General features: G+C 43.4%; 1 pseudogene; it reads left to right on the top strand.

Moving 5' to 3' along the window:
- The first annotated feature begins 6,024 nt into the window (after window positions 1–6,024).
- Window positions 6,025–18,266, top strand: LOC147820500 (olfactory receptor 7G1-like; annotated as a pseudogene).
- Window positions 18,267–18,615: the final 349 nt, after the last annotated feature.

Here is an 18,615-nt window from a genome sequence, read left to right as displayed (position 1 = left end):
GGAGGACGATTTAGGGATGATTCAAAGGAGCACACAACCTAGGTACCTCACAAGAGCAGTTCGTAGTAGGGGTCACACTTCTATGTGAATCTAATGCCACTGATCTCACAGGAGGCAGAGCTCAAGTGCTATTGTGAATGATGGGGAGTGGCTGGAAATACAGAGGAAGCTTCACTCACTGGCCCACCACTCACCTCCTGCTTTGTGGCCCAGTTCCTAACAGCCCACAGACTGGTACCATCTATTGTCCAGGGACTACAGATCCCTACTTTATACAAGGTTTATTTATCTCACAGTTTTGGAGGCTAAAATATCCAGGTATTATGGCTAAGGTTCTAGTGAGGATACTTCAGACTTCATCACATCATGGAGGATGGCATTGTAGTAGGAGCACTTTGAAAAGAGGGAGATCACACAAAGAGACAGGAAAACATAGATAGACCAGGGAGGTCTATTCTTTATAACCAGGCTTATTCTTTATAACCACAAAGGTCTCACAAGAACTACATCAATTCCTTCTCAGGGCAGCAACCCCGCCCCTAGACTCTCATTCTGAAAGGTTCTACCAGTTTCCAGCATTATCACACTGAAGACCAATTTCCCTACACATGAACCTTGTGTCAACAAACTTCAAGCATCTCCAGTTCATGGCATGTGATGTGTATTATTTTTCCTATTTACACATAAGGAAGCCATCATGGGACCTGGGTAACTAGCTTGAGTCACAGGTGTGGTGACAAAGCTCCAACTCAGGGATGTATAAACCAAGTTATTCTCTTGAATAATTTGGCATAGTGTAGTGGAACCTAGAATCTAACCTTATGATAATAATAGTTAAACTTTGGAGAAAAAAAGGAAACTTCTAATCTAAATTTCCACTTCTGGAATTCCAAGGCTCAACCAAGAAATGTTCTTTCTAAAATGTCTTTGTGCAGTTCATGATGCTATTTTAATTTTACTTATTTTGATAATTAAGATAGACACATTTTTATATGTTTTGTGTGTATGTTTTGTTCCTGCTTTATTGAAGTATAATTAACAAATAAAAGTTGCACATATTCCAGGTTAGAGTGCAGTGACTTGTTATCATACACACATTCTACTAGATTTACTTGCTTTTATTTTTCTCAAGTTTTGGTTCACCTCCTTTGATTGCTTCTCATATTAGATATTTTTATTCTAATTGATTTTAAACAATTTTATATGCCTATATTTGTATGCTTTGTTATAAATATATTCTAAATACGTTCTCTAGATTGGAATTTATGATTTATTTTCTTTTTTACTTAACCATGTTCAACTTATTTGAATCCACAATTATGTTTTCACTTTTATTCCTTTCTTGTCTTATTGAACTAGTGTTCAGGGGCTTTATATCTTCTTCTTCTAGAAATCTACTACAACTGAAGATCTTTGGTCCAACTTCATCTCACTATCACAATATTAACACAGGAATTTACCTTGATTTTTCTTCCAATTACTAACTGATTGTCTATAAATTTCAACATAATTTTTCTGTATTGATTTTTTTCATAGGAGGCCATCTTCTGCAGCACAGATGTGCAGGAGGGGGAAGCAGAAGTGACTGGCAACTGGGAGTGAATCGTGAGGGGGGCGGTGTGGCGGGCTCCTGGGTATTGTTCCTCGGGTCCCCGCAGGGGTGCTCCTGCAAGGAGCCTGTCCTGCAAGGCCTCAGCGGGCTTCCGGCCATGAACCCTGGCCCCCAGGTGCTCCGTGGAGCCATAGTAGTGCGCGCAGGGCGGCCTGGGAGTGGGAGAGCCCACACAGGAGGCGGGGAGGTGCCCGTGGTGGGAAGAAAGTTCCCAGGGTGTGGAAGCAGGCGGTGCGAGTCTGGGGCGCTGCTCCCTGCCGACTGTGCTGTGGCCATGGCTGAGGCGGAGGCGGAGGGGGTTGGGAGTCCGCTTAGGAGCTGTAGGGAGCCCGCTCAGGCTCCCTGTCTGTCCCCGCACAGAGTCAGGGCTGCCGGCTGCGCTCCCGGGGGCTGCGCGGTAATGCGGGGATCCCCAGGGGTCCCTTCCCGCTGGCGGCAGGACGTAGCCACTTCGGTCCCTGCCGCCGCCGCCCTCCGAGCCCCTGCTCTCCTGTAAGTCCTGGGGCCCAGGCCCCAGCTTTCGCTGGCAAAGAGCCAAGCTTTTCCAGAGCGCCGCCAAGGCGCTGGCCAAGGTGCCGACCAGCGCGTGTCGGCGCAGGCGCTTGACTGTCTTTCGGACGCAGGTCTACGCCAGCACTTGGGCGCTCATCCGCAGGGCGCAGAGTTTCCGCAAATACCTGGCAAGCCTGTCTGGGTCGCTGACGTCCAACAGGCGGCATCGCAGCTTGAGCACTGCTCCTGCCACCCACTCCTCCTTTGCCCCAGCCCTGGCCATCTCCCTCCGTCCAGGCCTCCCCTTCCCCGCAGGGCCCACTCGCTCCCTCTCTGGCTGGCTCCCGGCGGCTGCTTCCGCCTGGCGTCCCTGGGTCACTGAGTTGGCCCGAGCGGGGTCCTGTAGGCGCGCTGGGGTGGTGGTGGTTGGGAGGGGGCGCACGGCCAGTGGGAGGACGGCCCGCGTATCCTCGAGGCTCACCGCTGGCTGGGAAGTCAGCTGAGTGTCCTCGGGGTGCGTGTGAGGCCTAGGCCTGGAATCACCCGTGCGCCGGGCGTGATGTGGATGTGCACTTACCGACGCTAGAAGCCTTGCAGAGGCTTGGTCCTGGCTGCCAGATCTCGGGAGGTCTCCTCTCCTCTCCTCTCGCCCCGCCCTCCCCGCCCTCCCCTCCTGGAAGCCCTCTCCCGAACACCTGCTACTGGCTACCTTTGTGAGCCAACAGGAGCCTGACCATACCCACGGACCAATCAGCTCCGGCCTCAATCCCGCCCCCTTGCACACACTTCCGGGGAGCCGAGTTCTCAGGCACCACCCACCCATGCACGGGCGTCCAATCGCATCACATGGAAATAACAAGGGGCAGCCAGAGCTGCATCCATTGCAGTGTGTGCGGAAGCCTTGAGCCCTGGACAGAGGCACTCCTCTTCCAGGAAAAAGCTGAATTCCACGAGGGCAATCCGTGGCTTCCTGTTTCTCCCTTGTCTTTAAACACACGTCTCTTGCATAAGCATCACAGAGAATCATCTTCAATGGACCAAAAAAAGAAAAGAAAAAAACACACAAAAACTAAACTGGCCAGGTGGATGTGTGGATGTATGAATGGCTGGCTGGCTGGATGGATAGATGACTGCTGTCTGGATGGATGGGTGGACAGGGGGATGGGTGGATGGATAAGTGGATGCTTGGTTTTTGTGGCCAAATGGGCCGCTGGATGGGTGGATGAAGGATGAGGTTGGTGTTTGGTCTCCTGGGTCTGGAAACCGAAGAGCCCAAGATTTTCCCAGTTTGGTCTCAAGGGTTCAGACGAAAGGAGGTTTGCTCTGACCTGGTTGCCCACGGTGCACCTGGCCAGGCCTCCCACCCACTTGGGGAGATCTCGCAGGTCGGTCTTCATTTACCCTACGGTAATGATCAAAGAAATCTCGAACCGTGCTCTTCTCCCCACTCTGTCCGTATGTCTGTCTGTCTGTCTGGCTGCCTGGGTTTCTTTGTTTCTCTCTTTCTCGCTCTCTTGCTAGCTCTTTTGAGTCCATTGTTGCTGGGCCAGTACCCAGAGACGTTTGAAATGAGCTCTCTCCCCGAGGGCATTTTGCGAAATGTTTTCATTTGGGGACGGCTTCTCCGTCACCCGCTAAGCGGTTGGGGCTGGGCTCGAATGACTGGCAGTCCTCCTGCCCCCGCCTTCCAGCGTTGTGGAATGAAAGGTGTGAGTGAGTGTCCGGGCCCAGCCTGGGGAACTTTTGTCCATCGACTCTCCCCTTTTCTTGCCAGCGTATTGAGCCAACTGTCCTTTGCCCTCCTTGCAGGGTTGGAAGAAAAGTCACGAGGCTTAGATTTGAGGACAAGAAAGTGCTCCTGAGAGGATGAAGGGGGCCTGTGCTGATCGGGGGAGGATGTGTTGGCAGCTGTCATGTTGAGAGGCTGGTGAGGTGACCGCCCCGACCATTTGTTCAAAGAAAGTGGAATGGTTCGGGCAGTAAGGACGTGGTAGAAAAAAGCCAAAATATCTCCCCACGATCCAAATACACGAAGGGGCTTTGGAAGGGGTGTCGGCGTGCAGCTGTGGGGGACCCTGTCTCCTTGGGGGTGTGCACAGACGAAGGAGCACGCGCGGATCCATGCCCATGAAGGCACGGGGCAGGAGGACCTTTCTCTGCCCTAATGGCTCTGTCACTGGGATTTCAGTGTGGACGGTGCGTCTGTCTGGCCCACAGCATCCCTTCCAGTTGCTTGAGTGTAGCCCAGCAGTCCCCACCGCCACTCATACCCACACCCACACCCCAACCCCATCCTGCCTGTTCCCATTGGATTTCTTCCCGGTGCTGGAGTTCCTCGGGCAACTCCCGGGCCAAGCCAGAGTTTACCTTCTGGAGAGGATTTTCTTGTAATCGTGAATGGTCTTGGCCATCAGAGGGGCGATTTTCTGGGCTGTGGGTTTCCGGGTGTTGAGTGCTGCCCTCAGAGGAGGCCTGGCAGGATGCGGACCGGCACCGGGATTGGACGGCCTGACAGGAGGAACGCAGCGTGCCCTGCTGCCACTGCTATGGCCGGAGGGGCTGATCCCCTCCCCTGTGGGGTGCTCTGATCCTTGGAGCCCGAGTGTTGGTGAGACTGCTACCATCACCGCTGCTTCCGCCACCACCACCGCCACCGCTGCTGCCGATGCCGCTGCTCCGCTTAGTCCTCCTGCTCCTCCTCTTCCTTCTCCTGCTCTTCCTTCCCCTGCTGTTCTTCCTCCTCCTCCTTCTTCTGCTCCTCCTCCTCCTTCTCTTCCTTCTCCTGCTGTTCTTCCTCCTCCTCCTTCTGCTGCACCTCCTCCCCCTCCTCCCTCTCCTGCTCCTCTCCCCTCTCCACCTCCATTTCCTTCTCCTCCTACCAGTCTTCTTGGTATTCTTCCTGCTCCCCTTCCTTCTCCTGCTCTTTGTATTTCTCTTCTTCCTCCTCTTTCTTGTCTGCCTCCTCTTCATTCTCCTGCTCTTCTTCTTGCTCCTCTGGCTCCTCCTTCTCCAGTTCTTTCTCCTGCTCTTGATCCTCCTCCTCTTCCTTCTCCAGTTCCTTCTCCTTTTCCTGCTCGTCCTGCTCCTCCTCCTCCTCTTACTCCTCCTGCTCCTCCTCCTGCTTCTCCTTCTGCTCCTCCCCCTCCTCCTAGTCCTCCTACTTGTCCTCGTCCATTTCTCCCTGGTCCTCCAAATCCAAAGTTCTCCTCCTGCCTCCTGGAGGACGCAGTGCTGAAGGGGATCATCTTGGTCTGGTGGCCTGGGGGCCCATTCGCTCCTGCCAATCGGATCCTGGTCATCAGAGCTTGGAGTCGCTGTGCTTGGGCATTCTGTAACCCCAGGTACATCTCCCGCCAGGACTCATGCTCCTCTGGCTTTTGGTCTTTGAAGTCTCAGTGACAATGAAGTTTCCATAAATGATCTGTCTTTTCAGCCAGCCCCGGATTGCAGGACATGAGGTGAGCACTTCTCCAACATGAGTCGAGGACACAATCGGGGTTGAAGCTCACGTTGTAGATGGTGTCCAGCTTGTTGGAGGGCACCTGGCAGAAGCACTTATAGAAGACCATCTTCTGCAGCACAGATGTGCGGGTGGGGGAAGCATAAGAGACCCGCAACTGGGAGTGAATTCTGAAGGGGGGGGTGGTGTGGTGGGCTCCTGGGTCTTTTTCCTCGGGTCCCCGCAGGGATGCTCCTGGAACAGGGCCAGGCCTGTCCTGCAAGGCCTCTGTGTTCTTCTTGAGGTGAGCCCTGGCCCCCAGGTGCTCCATGGAGCTGTAATAGTGCGCACTCGGTGGCCTGGGAGTGGGAGAGCCCACACAGGAGGTGGGGAGGTGGCCCTGGTGGGAAGAAAGTTCCTAGGGTAAGGAAGCAGGAGGTGTGAGTCTGGGGCCCTGCTCCTGGCCAGCTGTGCTGTATCCATGGCTGAGGTGGAGGTGGAGGTGGAGGGGGTCTGGAGACCACTTGGGAGCTGTAGGGAGCCCCCTCAGGCTCCCTGTCTGTCCACGCACAGAGTCAGGGCTGCCAGCTGGGCTCCCGAGGGCTGCACGGTAGTGCAGGTGAGCTCCCTCAAGCCCAACAATGAAATGAAAATCCACCCTACAATATGTATGTGTCTAGTTTTATTCTACTGTCTTTTGCATGCAGGTTTGCTCTGTTTGTACTTTCTCTTGCAGTGCAGAAACATTTTAGTAAGATGAAGTCTTAATTTACTGTTTGTCTTGATATTTAGCTCTTTAATCCACAGTAATGGCAACAGTTTCTCTCTAAATGTCTTGTAAAATTCAGCAGTGAAGCCATCAGTGCCCAGGCTTTTCTTAGTTCATAAGTTTGAATTACGTTTTCAGTTCAATTTCATTGGCTGATATTGGGTTGTTCAGAATTTTTATGTCTTCTTTGTTCAACTTGAATTATTTGCAGATGACATGATACTCTATAGACATGGCATGTCACAGCACTCAATGCTTCAAAATCTCTCTCAGGCCCATACATTTCTGTCTTCGCTGCCACTGTCATAGTTCAGATATAAATCTTCTTTCCCCTGCACCATGATGGTTGGCTATTTACTGTGCACTTCCTTCCAGTGTTGAGCCCTGTTATTATTTAATCAGAAAAACCAAAATTTCTCATGCTCTCAAAGCTGGAGATTTTGGATGGTGATTGGGTCATGAGGATGTTATAGCTGACTTGCTATTAGAAGACAGTGCCTAGGTAGAGGCAGGCCAGTGTGGGCCTAACTTTGAAGGGCTTATCTCCCTTCCCAGCTCCAAAAGTCTTCTAGACTGAATAACCAAATTCAGTCATGTAGCTGGTTACAAGGTCAAAACACAAAAATCAATAGCTTTCCTCTACACCAATGACAGACTCACTGAGAGAGAAATAGGGCAAATAATTCCTTTCACAATAGCATCCAAAAAACTGAAATACACAGGAATCAACCTAATGAAACAAACAAAAGACCTCTTCTTTGAAAAGTATGGCACTCTGAAAGGAGAGATTGAAGATGATATCAGAAAATAGACAGACATCGCCTGCTCGTGGGTAGGAAGGATTAATATAGTGAAAATGGCCATACTTCCAAAACTGCTATTTAGATTTAATGCAATTCCAATTGAGAACCCTGCAGCATATTTCATGGACCCTGAGAAAACAATGCAAAAATTTATTTGGAACAAGAAGAGACCCAGAATAGCAAAAGCAATTCTAGGTAACAGAGACATGACAGGGGGTATCACAATCCTCACCCTGCAACTGTACTGCAAAGCAATTGTGATAAAAACAGCATGGTACTGGCAAAGAAACAGATCCGTGGACCAGTGGAACAGATTAGAAGATGCAGAAACAACTCCAGACACACTCAGCCATCTCATTTTCGATAAAGGAGCCAAAAACCCTCACTGGAAGAAAGACAGCCTCTTTAATAAGTGGTGCTGGATAAATTGGGCTTCAACTTGTGAAAGATTAAAACTAGACCTATATCTCTAGCCATGCACTAAAATAAAATCAAAATGGATTAAAGATCTAAATATTAAAATAGAAACTCTGAACCAGTTAAAACAGAGGTTAGGTAGAACTCTTGAAGACATTGGTGTAGGAAAAGATTTTATGAACAAAACCTCAGTTGCCCGTGAACTAGCACAAACAATCAACAAGTGGGATCTCTTCTTATTAAAAGGCTTCTGCACAGCAAGAGAAAACACCAACAGTGTGAAGAGACAACCCACAATGTGGGAAAAAATCTTCTCCTGTTCTTCCTCAGACAAAGATCTGCTATCTCAAATGTATAAAGAACTTAAAAAGATCAGATATCCCAAATTTAAAGACCCAATCCAAAAATGGGCATCTGAAATGAACAGACATTTCTCAGTCAAAGAAGTAGAAATAGCAAATAAATACATGAAAAAATGTTCAGCATCACTGGTCATTTGAGAAATGCAAATGAAAACAACGCTGAGATTCCACCTCACTCCAGAAAGAATGGCTGCTATCATGAAATCAACCAATAACAAATGCTGGTGGGGCTGGGGGAAAGAGGAACACTGCTCCACTGCTGGTGGGAGTGTAGACTGGTGCAATCACTGTGGAAATCAGTATGGAGATGCCTAAAGGAACTAGGAGTGGAAGTCCCATTTGACACCACTATTCCACTGCTTGGGATCTTCCCCCAAAGAATTACAAGAATCATACCACTGTGATATATGTGTGCCCATATTCATAGCAGCACAGTTTGTAATAGCTGAAACTTGGAAACACCCCAAATGCCCATCAACTGGAGACTGGATAAAGAAATTCTGGTTTTTTAAAATTTTTATAAAATGGAGTACTGCTCAGCCATAAAAATGAGAAATTAGAGACATTTATGGCTAAGTGGATGCATATTGAGGCGATACTCAAATGTTAAATAAATAGGACACAGATGTATAAATACCAAATAGTTTCTCTGTTGTGAGAAACTAAAAGTGTAAATAAGGACTAAAATGTCTAATATGTAATGTGAAATAAGAAGAAAAGGTGCAAAGGGGAAAGAAGTGGGAGGGCTACGGGAAAAGACAGAAGAGAATGGGATTAATATGAAAAAATGGAAAAATAGGAACAAAATCTTTTTAAATAGGGAGGAATGGAGGGGTTGAAGGGAGGGCTGGGCAAGGGTGAAAAATAAGAACAAAGAGAGATTATGTAAAGGTGCAAAATTCCAATGATGAATGTCATTATATTGTATACCTAAAATGTACCTATAATTTGAATGAATAATTGTTAATGCAAAATAGGAAGAAAATGTCCAAAGAGGTAACCCTAAGAGAGATGGTGATGAAAATGAAAGAAATGATTAACAATTCTAGAATAGATAGAGTTAAAAAACATAGAGGAGCTGATGAAAATGATGGAATCATTGAATGCACAACATAGGACAGAATTGGAAAACATAAAGTGCATCAAAGCTGATATCCAAGAAATTAAAAATTTGATTGAAAGTTTTCAGAGCAGAATAAATGAATGTGAGGACAGTTTTTCAGAGAGAGAAGACAAAATGCTGGTTTGCAAAAATGAAAAGAAAGATTTCTTAAAAATAGCCAGGGACCATGAGAAGTCAATCCAACAGCTACTAGAAGATGGAAAAAAGAATAACAAGATTTATGAGAATAAATGAAGGAGTACAAGATAGCACAGAAGACATAAATAAATTTTTCACAGAATTGCTGAAAACTTCTCAAACAGGGAAAAAGTACTTGACATGAAGATAGGTGAGGCATGTAGAACTCTAACTAGCAGACAGGCATGTCTGACCACATCTTACTGAGGTCCCCAGTTGTGTGGAACACGCTGAATAACCCTGCTGCAGACAGGCAGCCACCTGGTTCCACACTACAAAGACACAGAGGACACCAGACCACCAGACCAAGGTACCGAGTCCCTCTGCTCCTGGCCCAGAGGTAGGGACTTCTGAGCAGCTGTTCCACTGCTCCTGGTCCAGAGGAAGGGGCTTCCCAGTCACCATCCCTCTCACTGCTCCCAAAGGAGAGGAAAGGGCTTTTGGGCCATCTTCTGTCCCGCTGCTCCTGGTCCAGAGGAAGGGGCTTCCCAACCACCATCCCTCCTGCTACTCCCAGCCCACAGGAAAGGGTTTTTGGTTCACAATCCCTACCACTGCTCCCGGCCCCTGTCCCACCTCTCCCAGCTCAGAGGAGGTAAACCGTGCAGGCACTAACAGCCCCCCGCCCCAGTCGAAATGAGAAAACAGGTAAATAAGTCTCAAAAAAAGACTTCCAGATCACCTACAGCAACCTCAAAGGGAAATGAGATGGAACACTCTGATACTCAACCACCTGGACCCACTGAACTGCCAACAAAAGGGGATCTGGAAAAAATGAAATCAGAAATAATTTCTCAGATAACAGGAGAAATTGTGCCCCTAGTGCAAGACATGATTAATAAGTCTAGAGAAGAGCTGAAGAATATGATGGAATCCCAACATAAGAAACAAATGGAATCCATAAAACAAATGCAAATAGATTTCCAGGACATGAAAAACTCCATTGAAAGTCTACACAGCAGAATGAGCCAATGTGAGGACAGAATTTCAGATAGAGAAGATAAGATTGCAATTAGTGAACAGGAAAAGAAAAATTGCTTCAAAATTATAAGGGAACACGAGAAATCAAACCAGCAGCTGCTAGATGATGCAAAGAAGAATAACATAAGACTGATTGGGTTCAATGAAGAAACAGGAGAGCGTGGAGATGACAAAAATTCTCTTCAAAGAAATAATGGCAGAAAACTTCCCAAGCAGGGAAAAGAGCTTGACATACAGAGAAGTGAGGCACATAGGACTCCAAATAGCCTTGATCAAAAAAAATCTACACATAGGCATATAATTGTTAAGATTCCAGAAACACAACAGAAGAACAAACTTCTCCAAACAGTCAGAGAAAAGAAACAAATCACATACAAAGGAAAACCCATAAGAATCACAGCAGACTTCTCAACACAAACCATCAAGGCAAGAAGAGCTTGGAGTGACATATTCCAAGCCCTAAAAGAAAACAGCCTCCAACCCAGATTGATGTACCCTACAAAACTATCTTTCAAAATTGGTGGAGAAATAAGATACTTTCATGACAAAGAGCACCTTAGGAACTTCGTGAATACAAAAACAGCACTCCAAAGAATTTTACACAATATCCTAGGAACAGACATTGAGGATCACAACCGCAGGAAGCAAAGCAGAATGAACCCATCTGGCATGACAAGAAATTAAAAGTAAAGGGAGAGAGCCCAACAAAAAGAAAAAGTCATGGCAATGACAAGTCAATACGTTTCAGTTATAACCATCAATGTTAATGGTCTCAATAAACCAATCAAAAGAAATAGACTGGAAGAATGGGTCAAGAAGAAAAATCCAACAGTATGCTGCATACAAGAAAGACACTTAATTCAAAAGGAAAATCATAGACTGAAAATTAAAGGGTGGAACACAATACTCCATGTGACAGGAACCAAAAAAAAAAAAAAAAGCAGGAGTAGCTATCCTCTTTGCAGATCAAGTAGATTTCAAACCAACACTGATTAAGAGAGACAAAGAAGGACACTACATCCTTGTGAAGGGAAGAATCCAAGAGGAAGGGATGACAATCATAAATATCTATGCACCAAACACTAGTGAACACAACTATATGAAACAAATACTGACAGACATGAAAAGTCATATATGCACTAATACAATTGTAGTGGGGGAACTCAACACCACACTGTCACAAATAGATAGAGCAATTAGACTAAAAATAAGTAATGAAATACTAGAACTCAATTGAACTCTTGAACAAATGAACTTAACAGATGTTTACAGAGTCTTCCACCCCACAAAATCAGAATATACATTCTTATTAGCTGCACATGGGTCATTCTCAAAAATAGACCACAAACTCACACATAGAACATGTTTAAGTAAGTGCAAAGGAATTGAAGTTATCCCCCTGTATTATCAGACCACAGTGCGATAAAATTGGAGATCCATAGCAAAAGAAACTCAAAAAATTTCACAAGCACGTGGAAATTGGACAACACACTTCTGAATGACCCAAGGGTCACAGAGAAAATTAAGGAAGAAATCAGACAATTCCTTCAATTAAATGACAATGACAGTACAACATATCAGAATCTATGGGACACAATGAAAGCAGGCTTAAGAGGGAAATTCATCGCAGTGAATATGCATATTAGGAAAACAGAATGAGCCCAATAAGGCAACCTGATGCTGTACCTCAAGCTTCTAGAAAAAGAAGAGCAGGACAATCCCAAAGCTCATACAAGGGAGGAAATTATAAAGATCAGAGGAGAAATCAATGCAATGGAGCCTAAGAGAACGATACACAAATCAATGAAGCCAAGAATTGGTTCTTTGAAAGAATCAACAAAATTGACAAAACTTTAGCCAAACTTATCAGAAAAAGGAAAGAAAATTCCCAAATCCATGCAATTAGGAATGAAAAGGGTGAAATGACAACAGACCCAGCAGAAATCCAGAGGATCATCAATACCCACTTCCAGAACCTATATGCCAGTAAGAGGGAAAACACAGAAGAAATGGACAGATTCCTAGATACATATGAATTACCAAAGTTGAATAAAGACCTAAAAATTCTGAACAACCCAATATCAACCAATAAAATTGAAAATGTAATTAAAAACTTATCAACTAAGAAAAGCCCAGGCCCTGATGGCTTCACTGCTGAATTCTACAAGACATTTAGAGAGGAACTGCTGCTACTACTGTTTAAACTCTTCAGTGAAATTGAAAGGGAAGCAGTACTCCCAAATTCATTCCTGGAAGCAAGCATCACCTTGATCCCCAAAGCAGAGAAAGACCCAACTGAAAAAGAGAACTATAGGTCGATCTCACTAATGAACATAGATGCAAAAATCCTTAATAAGATACTGGCAAACAGAATGCAGAAGACCATCAAGAAGATCATACACCCTGATCAAGTGAGACTCATCCCAGGGATGCAGGGATGGTTCAATATATGAAAATCAATCAATGTAATACACTATATCAATAGAGCCAAGGACAAAAACCATATGATTATCTCCATAGACTCAGAAAAAGCATTTGACAAAATCCAACGTGCATTTATGATAAAAACCCTACAAAAAATTGGAATAGATGGTCTCTACCTCAAACTGATAGAAGCCATCTATGAAAAATCAACACCCAATATCATATTAAATGGTCACAAACTGAAATCCTTCACACTAAAATCAGGAACAAGACAAGGATGTCCACTATCACCACTCTTGATCAATATAGTTCTGGAAACATTAGCCATGGCAATTAGACAAGAGAAAGAAATAAAAGGAATAAAGATAGGAAATGAAGAAGTCAAATTGTCATTATTTGCAGATGACGTGATACTCTATGTAGAAGACGCCAAGAACTCCACCAAAAGTCTTCTAGACTTAATAACCAAATTCAGTCAAGTAGCTGGTTACAAGGTCAACACACAAAAATCAATAGCTTTCCTCTACACCAATGACAGACTCACTGAGAGAGAAATAGGGCAAACAATTCCTTTCACAATAGCATCCAAAAAACTGAAATACCAAGGAATCATCCTAATGAAAGAAATCAAAGACCTCTTCTCTGAAAACTATGGCACTCTGAAAAGAGAGATTGAAGATGATATCAGAAAATGGACAGACATCCCCTGCTCCTGGGTAGGAAGGATTAATATAGTGAAAATGGCCATACTTCCAAAACTGCAATATAGATTTAATGCAATTCCAATTGAGATCCCTGCAGCATACTTCATGGACCTTAAGAAAACAATGCAAAAATTTATTTGGAACAAGAAGAGACCCAGAAGAGCAAAAGCATTTCTAGGTAACAGAGACATGGCAGGGGGTATCACAATCCCCAACCTGCAACTCTACTACAAAGCTACTGTGCTAAAAACAGCATGGTACTGGCAAAGAGACTTGAGGACCAGTGGAACAGATTAGAAGATGCAGAAACAACTCCAGACACACTCAGCCATCTCATCTTTGATAATGGAGCCAAACACCCTCTCTGGAGGAAACATAGCCTCTTTAATAAATGTTGCTGGCAAAATTGGGCTTCAACTTGCCAAAGATTAAAACTAGATCTGTATCGCTCACCATGCACTAAACTAAAATCAAAATGGATTAAAGATCTAAATATTAAAATAGAAATTCTGAACCAGTTGGAACAGAGGTTAGGTAGAACCCTTGAAGACTTTGGTGTAGGAAAAGATTTTATGAAAAAAACCTCAGTTGCCTGTGAACTAGCACAAACAATCAACAAGTGGGATCTCTTCTTATTAAAAGCCTTCTGCACAGCAAGAGAAACCACCAGCAGTGTGAAGAGACAACACACAATGTGGGAAAAAAAATTCACCAGCTGTCCCTTAGACAAAGGTCTACTATCTTGAATCTATAAACAACTTTAAAAAATCAGACCTCCCAAATTTAAAGCCCAATCCAAAAATGGGCATCTGAAATTAATAGACATTTTGCAGACAATGAAGTAGAAATAGCAAATAAACATATGAAAACATGTTCTACATCACTGGTCATTCGAGAGAAGCAAATGAAAACAACACTGAGATTCCACCTGACCCCAGAAAGAATGGATGACATCATGAAATCAACAAACAACTAATGCTGGCTGGGCTGTGTGGAAAGAGGAACCCTGCTCCACTGCTGGTGGGAGTGTAGACTGGTGCATCCACTGTGAAAATCAGTATGGAGATACCTCAAAAAGCTAGGACTGGAAGTCCCATTTCACCCAGCTATTTCCATGCTGGGTGTCTTCCCCAAAGAATTAAAAGAATCATACCACAGAGATATATGTGTACCCATATTCATAGCAGCACAATTCCTAATAGCTAAAACTTGGAAACAATCTAATTGCCCAACAACTGGAGTCTGTAAATAGAAAATGTAGGGTATTTTTTTAATAAAATGGAGTATTACTCAGCCATAAAAATGAGAATCTAGAAACATGTATAGCTAAATGGATGCACATTGAGGTGATACTCTTAAATGAAATAAATAGGACGCACATGTGAAAATACCGAATAGCTTCTCTAGTGTTAGAAACTGAAAGTGTAAATAAGGATTAAAAGGTATAATAGATAATGTGAAATAGGAAGAAAATGTGCCAATGGGAAGGGTAAATGGGAGCGACAGGGGAAAAGAAAGAAGATAATGTAATTAATATGAGAAAAAGAAAAAAATGGGAAGATGATTTTCTGTGCATCATTCTCATTGAAGGCAACAGGTAAGCAAAGTCCTTTAGTTAAAGATCTGGATCTGCTGGCAGGCATTTTATCACAATTTAATTCAGGGTAGTTTGTGTAGAGAATACATGAATAAGGCAATGAGAAACTGGTCCCCCAAAAGCCTCTCGGATGACCATCACCTTCTTGACACGTTTTTTACACTTTCAACAATTTCTGTCATTCTGCCAGACATCTGCTTCTCTTCACAGCCATGGTGAACATTTTCCTCCTGAAGAGAAATCTGCCTGTTCTCAAACATGTTGCCTCTCACAAAATATTCTGAAATTTATTTGAATATTTTGGGTGAACACAGGGATTTTTATTCATTTTATACGTTTTCTAGAACCTTTCTAACAAAGTACTACAGACTTGGTGGCTTAATAATAAGACATTTGTTTCCTGCAATTCTGGAGTCTAGAATTTGAAAGATCAGAGTATGGCTTGAAAGCATCTTCCTAAGTACTGTCCTTAGCTCCTAGCTGGCTGTCTTCTTTCTGTGTCTTCTGCAGCCTTTCCTCTCTTGATTTCCATATCCTAATTTCCTGTTAATGTAAGGACCCCCAACATACTGGATTAGGGCTCAATTTTGAGCTCACGCTCCAAATTATTTATCTTTGATCTTATTTCCCTTCCTTTTCTACATAATCAAGTCTCTTAGTAGTAGTTTCAGCACAAGAACCTTTCTGAGTAATTTGCATTCATCAAACTAGTGATGTTCTTTCTTTTGTTTGACTCAACTGCCTCACCTCATAACTTCCTTCCCAGAGGTGAAAAATGTCATGTGCTATTGCTCATGTGCATGCGCACACATACACATCATCACACACACACACACACACACACACACACACACACACACACTGCAAAGCTCAATATGTGAGTCCCACCTGCCCACACTTGTCTGTTTTTTCTGTTCCTTTCTCCTCATTAAAATGTTCCCATGAAGTTTTTCTTTCCAAATTTATTGAGATCTATTTGAATGAACAAAATATCTATATTTAAGAAATGTGATGAGGTGCTTAGAGAAATATAAATCATAAAGGGGTTGTCACATTACAGCTAAGCGACACATCCACCAGGCAATTTCCATTAAGCAAATGAGGATGTTTAGGCTTCTCTTCTTGTTGAATATTTTTCCTAATCACAAATTTTGCTAATTAAATGTGTGAGTCTAATATGTCACAAATGATCATAGCTGGCCCCTCTCTTCCTCAGGAGATGAAGATCGTTGCTCTTGAGGGACACAACTGTTAAAAAGCCTGATTTATCTAAGTCTGTATTATCTTGTAAATCTCTATCATTTGAACAACAAAAAATAGTTTTATTGCCATCAGTTTTAATAAGGGCCCCTGAATTTCCTCATTCTTTAATTTAGCTATCTGTTTTGTGTTTATTAATTCTATTAATGACCTGGTCTTATGTAATTAAAGGAAGAACTTCCCAGAGGATTAGACAGAATAAGTCATCCACATTGTTACTCAGCTGCTCTTGCAGTTAAATACTAATGCAGATTGGTTTCATTCATTTCCAATGACGTCTTACAAGCTTCAGATACATAGGCAACATTTTCTAGTCCTTGTTCACAGCCACCTGATGTATATCCTCCACTGATTCCAATTAGCTTAATGAGTGGAAGAAGACATAAATGTTAATGGAACATTTGGGGTTATACACAAGAAGAAAGTATTAAAATAATACAGAAAGGGAAAATCATGACATTCAGGGTCTAATTCAGGGCTAATGTTGCCTGATTGAGAGACATTAACAAAGAGTTTTTCAGAAAATCAACTCATCAGTAAAACCATCAGATAACTGAATAAGTCTTTCTTAACCATTAACTGCATACTTTGTGTTCAAGACTTGTTCTCACAGGTACACAGAGCAGATAGTATGAATTGCTTCATCTGTATTTTGACAAGGCCTCCAAGTGATTCTAAGACATCTAAATATGGAGACAATGGCTCAAAAGAGGTATGTGATAAGTTGAGCCTTACATTTTTGTTTGAGCATGAAATAATTCTAAGAAACATCAATGTTATATTGTGTCCTACAGTCTCAGCAAATGATAGAAAATGTGAAAAATTATTAGTACTCAAGAAAGAGATTAGAAGTTACAAGATGTGTGAGTCAAGAGGAATAGAATATAAGCAAAGATTTGAATATTCATGTAGCTTGATATGAATGAGAAAATTTTTATTTGTGTTTAAATTTGCTTTTAAAACTTTAAAAGTATAAATTTCCCTTGGAGTTTTTGCAAAAACAGAGTGCTGGTTCTTGTCCTCACACTTGCTCCAAAACAAGTCCAGAGCAGGTACAAAATTGTTTTGTATCTACCATGTTTTCAGACATTGTCACTTTTGCTTGTATAGAAAGTTTGTTTTATTTTGTTTTCACCTTTCTTTTCCATCAGATTTGTCAGGAAAAATACAAGGTGTAAATCAAACAGTTGTTTCAGAATTTTTTCTCCTGGGACTGACAGATTATCCAGAACTGCTGCTCCTCACCTTCTACCTATTCCTGGCCATGTACCTGGTCATTGTGCTTGGGAATCTGCTCATCATCCTGGCCGTCAGCTCTGACTCCCACCTCCACACCCCCATGTACTTCTTCCTCTCTGTCCTGTCCTTTAGTGACATCTGTTTAATCACATGCACCATCCCAAAGATGCTGGTGAACATCCGAGCACAGGATCAGAGCATATCCTACACAGGCTGCCTCTCCCAGGTCTGTTTTCTCTTAGTTTTTATCAGTTTAGAAAGTTGTCTCCTTGCAGTGATGGCTTATGAGTGCTATGTAGCCATTTGTCACCCTCTGAGGTACACAGTCATCAAGAATCCTCTATTCTGGGTCCTGCTGGTTTTGTTCACCCTGTGTATTAGCATTGTGCATGCCCTGTTCCACATTATGATGGCACTTTGGCTGTCCATCTGCACAGACCTGGAGATCCCACACTTCTTCTGTGAACTTGCTCAGTCATCAAGCTCGCTTGTTCTGATACCTTCATCAATAACATGCTAGTGTATTTGGTGCGTGGCCTATTTGCTGGTGTTCCTTTCTCTGGAGTGACTATCTCTTACATTCACATTGTACTGTCTGTCTTGAGGATATCATCAAGAGGAAAGTATAAAGCCTTTTCCACCTGTGGGTCTCATCTCTCTGTTGTTTCATTGTTCTATGGGACAGATTTGGGGGTGTACATCAGCTCTAAATTTGCAGATTCACTGAGGAAGACTGCAGTGGGTTCTGTGATGTATTCTGTGGCCACTCAGATGCTGAACCCCTTTATCTATGCTCTGAGGAACACGGACATGATGGAAGTCTTGAGGAGACTAAATGTATGTTATCCTCTGTCCTCCAACTCATGATTGGCTCAGGCTCACAAACAACTTGATTATGGTCACATGCCTCCATGATGGGCTGAATTCATTTTTGAAATTCTTTTTTTTTTTTCAGGAGCCAAAACAGTTTAGTTTTTCTTTTCTGATGCTAATCTTGTCTTATTTACACATCCATACACCAAGTCAATCTTTTAGCCCATTATTTCTTGCTTGGAGGCTTTTCTGAAACTTTCAGCTGTTCTAGGCCACTGTCATGGGTCTAAACAACTCAACACTTATGTTTTCCCATCATTCTCAAATAAGAAGTTTTTCTCTGCCCTTTGCAAATAATGTCCTCCAAAGATATTGCCTCTTCATGACCTGGAATAAGTAAGTA

The sequence above is a fragment of the Heterocephalus glaber genome, unplaced genomic scaffold (assembly GCF_053883595.1).
Source record: "Heterocephalus glaber isolate CG9 unplaced genomic scaffold, H.glaber_assembly_v1.0 deba00001868, whole genome shotgun sequence".
NCBI lineage: Eukaryota > Metazoa > Chordata > Mammalia > Rodentia > Bathyergidae > Heterocephalus > Heterocephalus glaber.
Note: the sequence above shows the minus strand (reverse complement) of the source record. Positions and strands in the feature narration are given on the sequence as shown.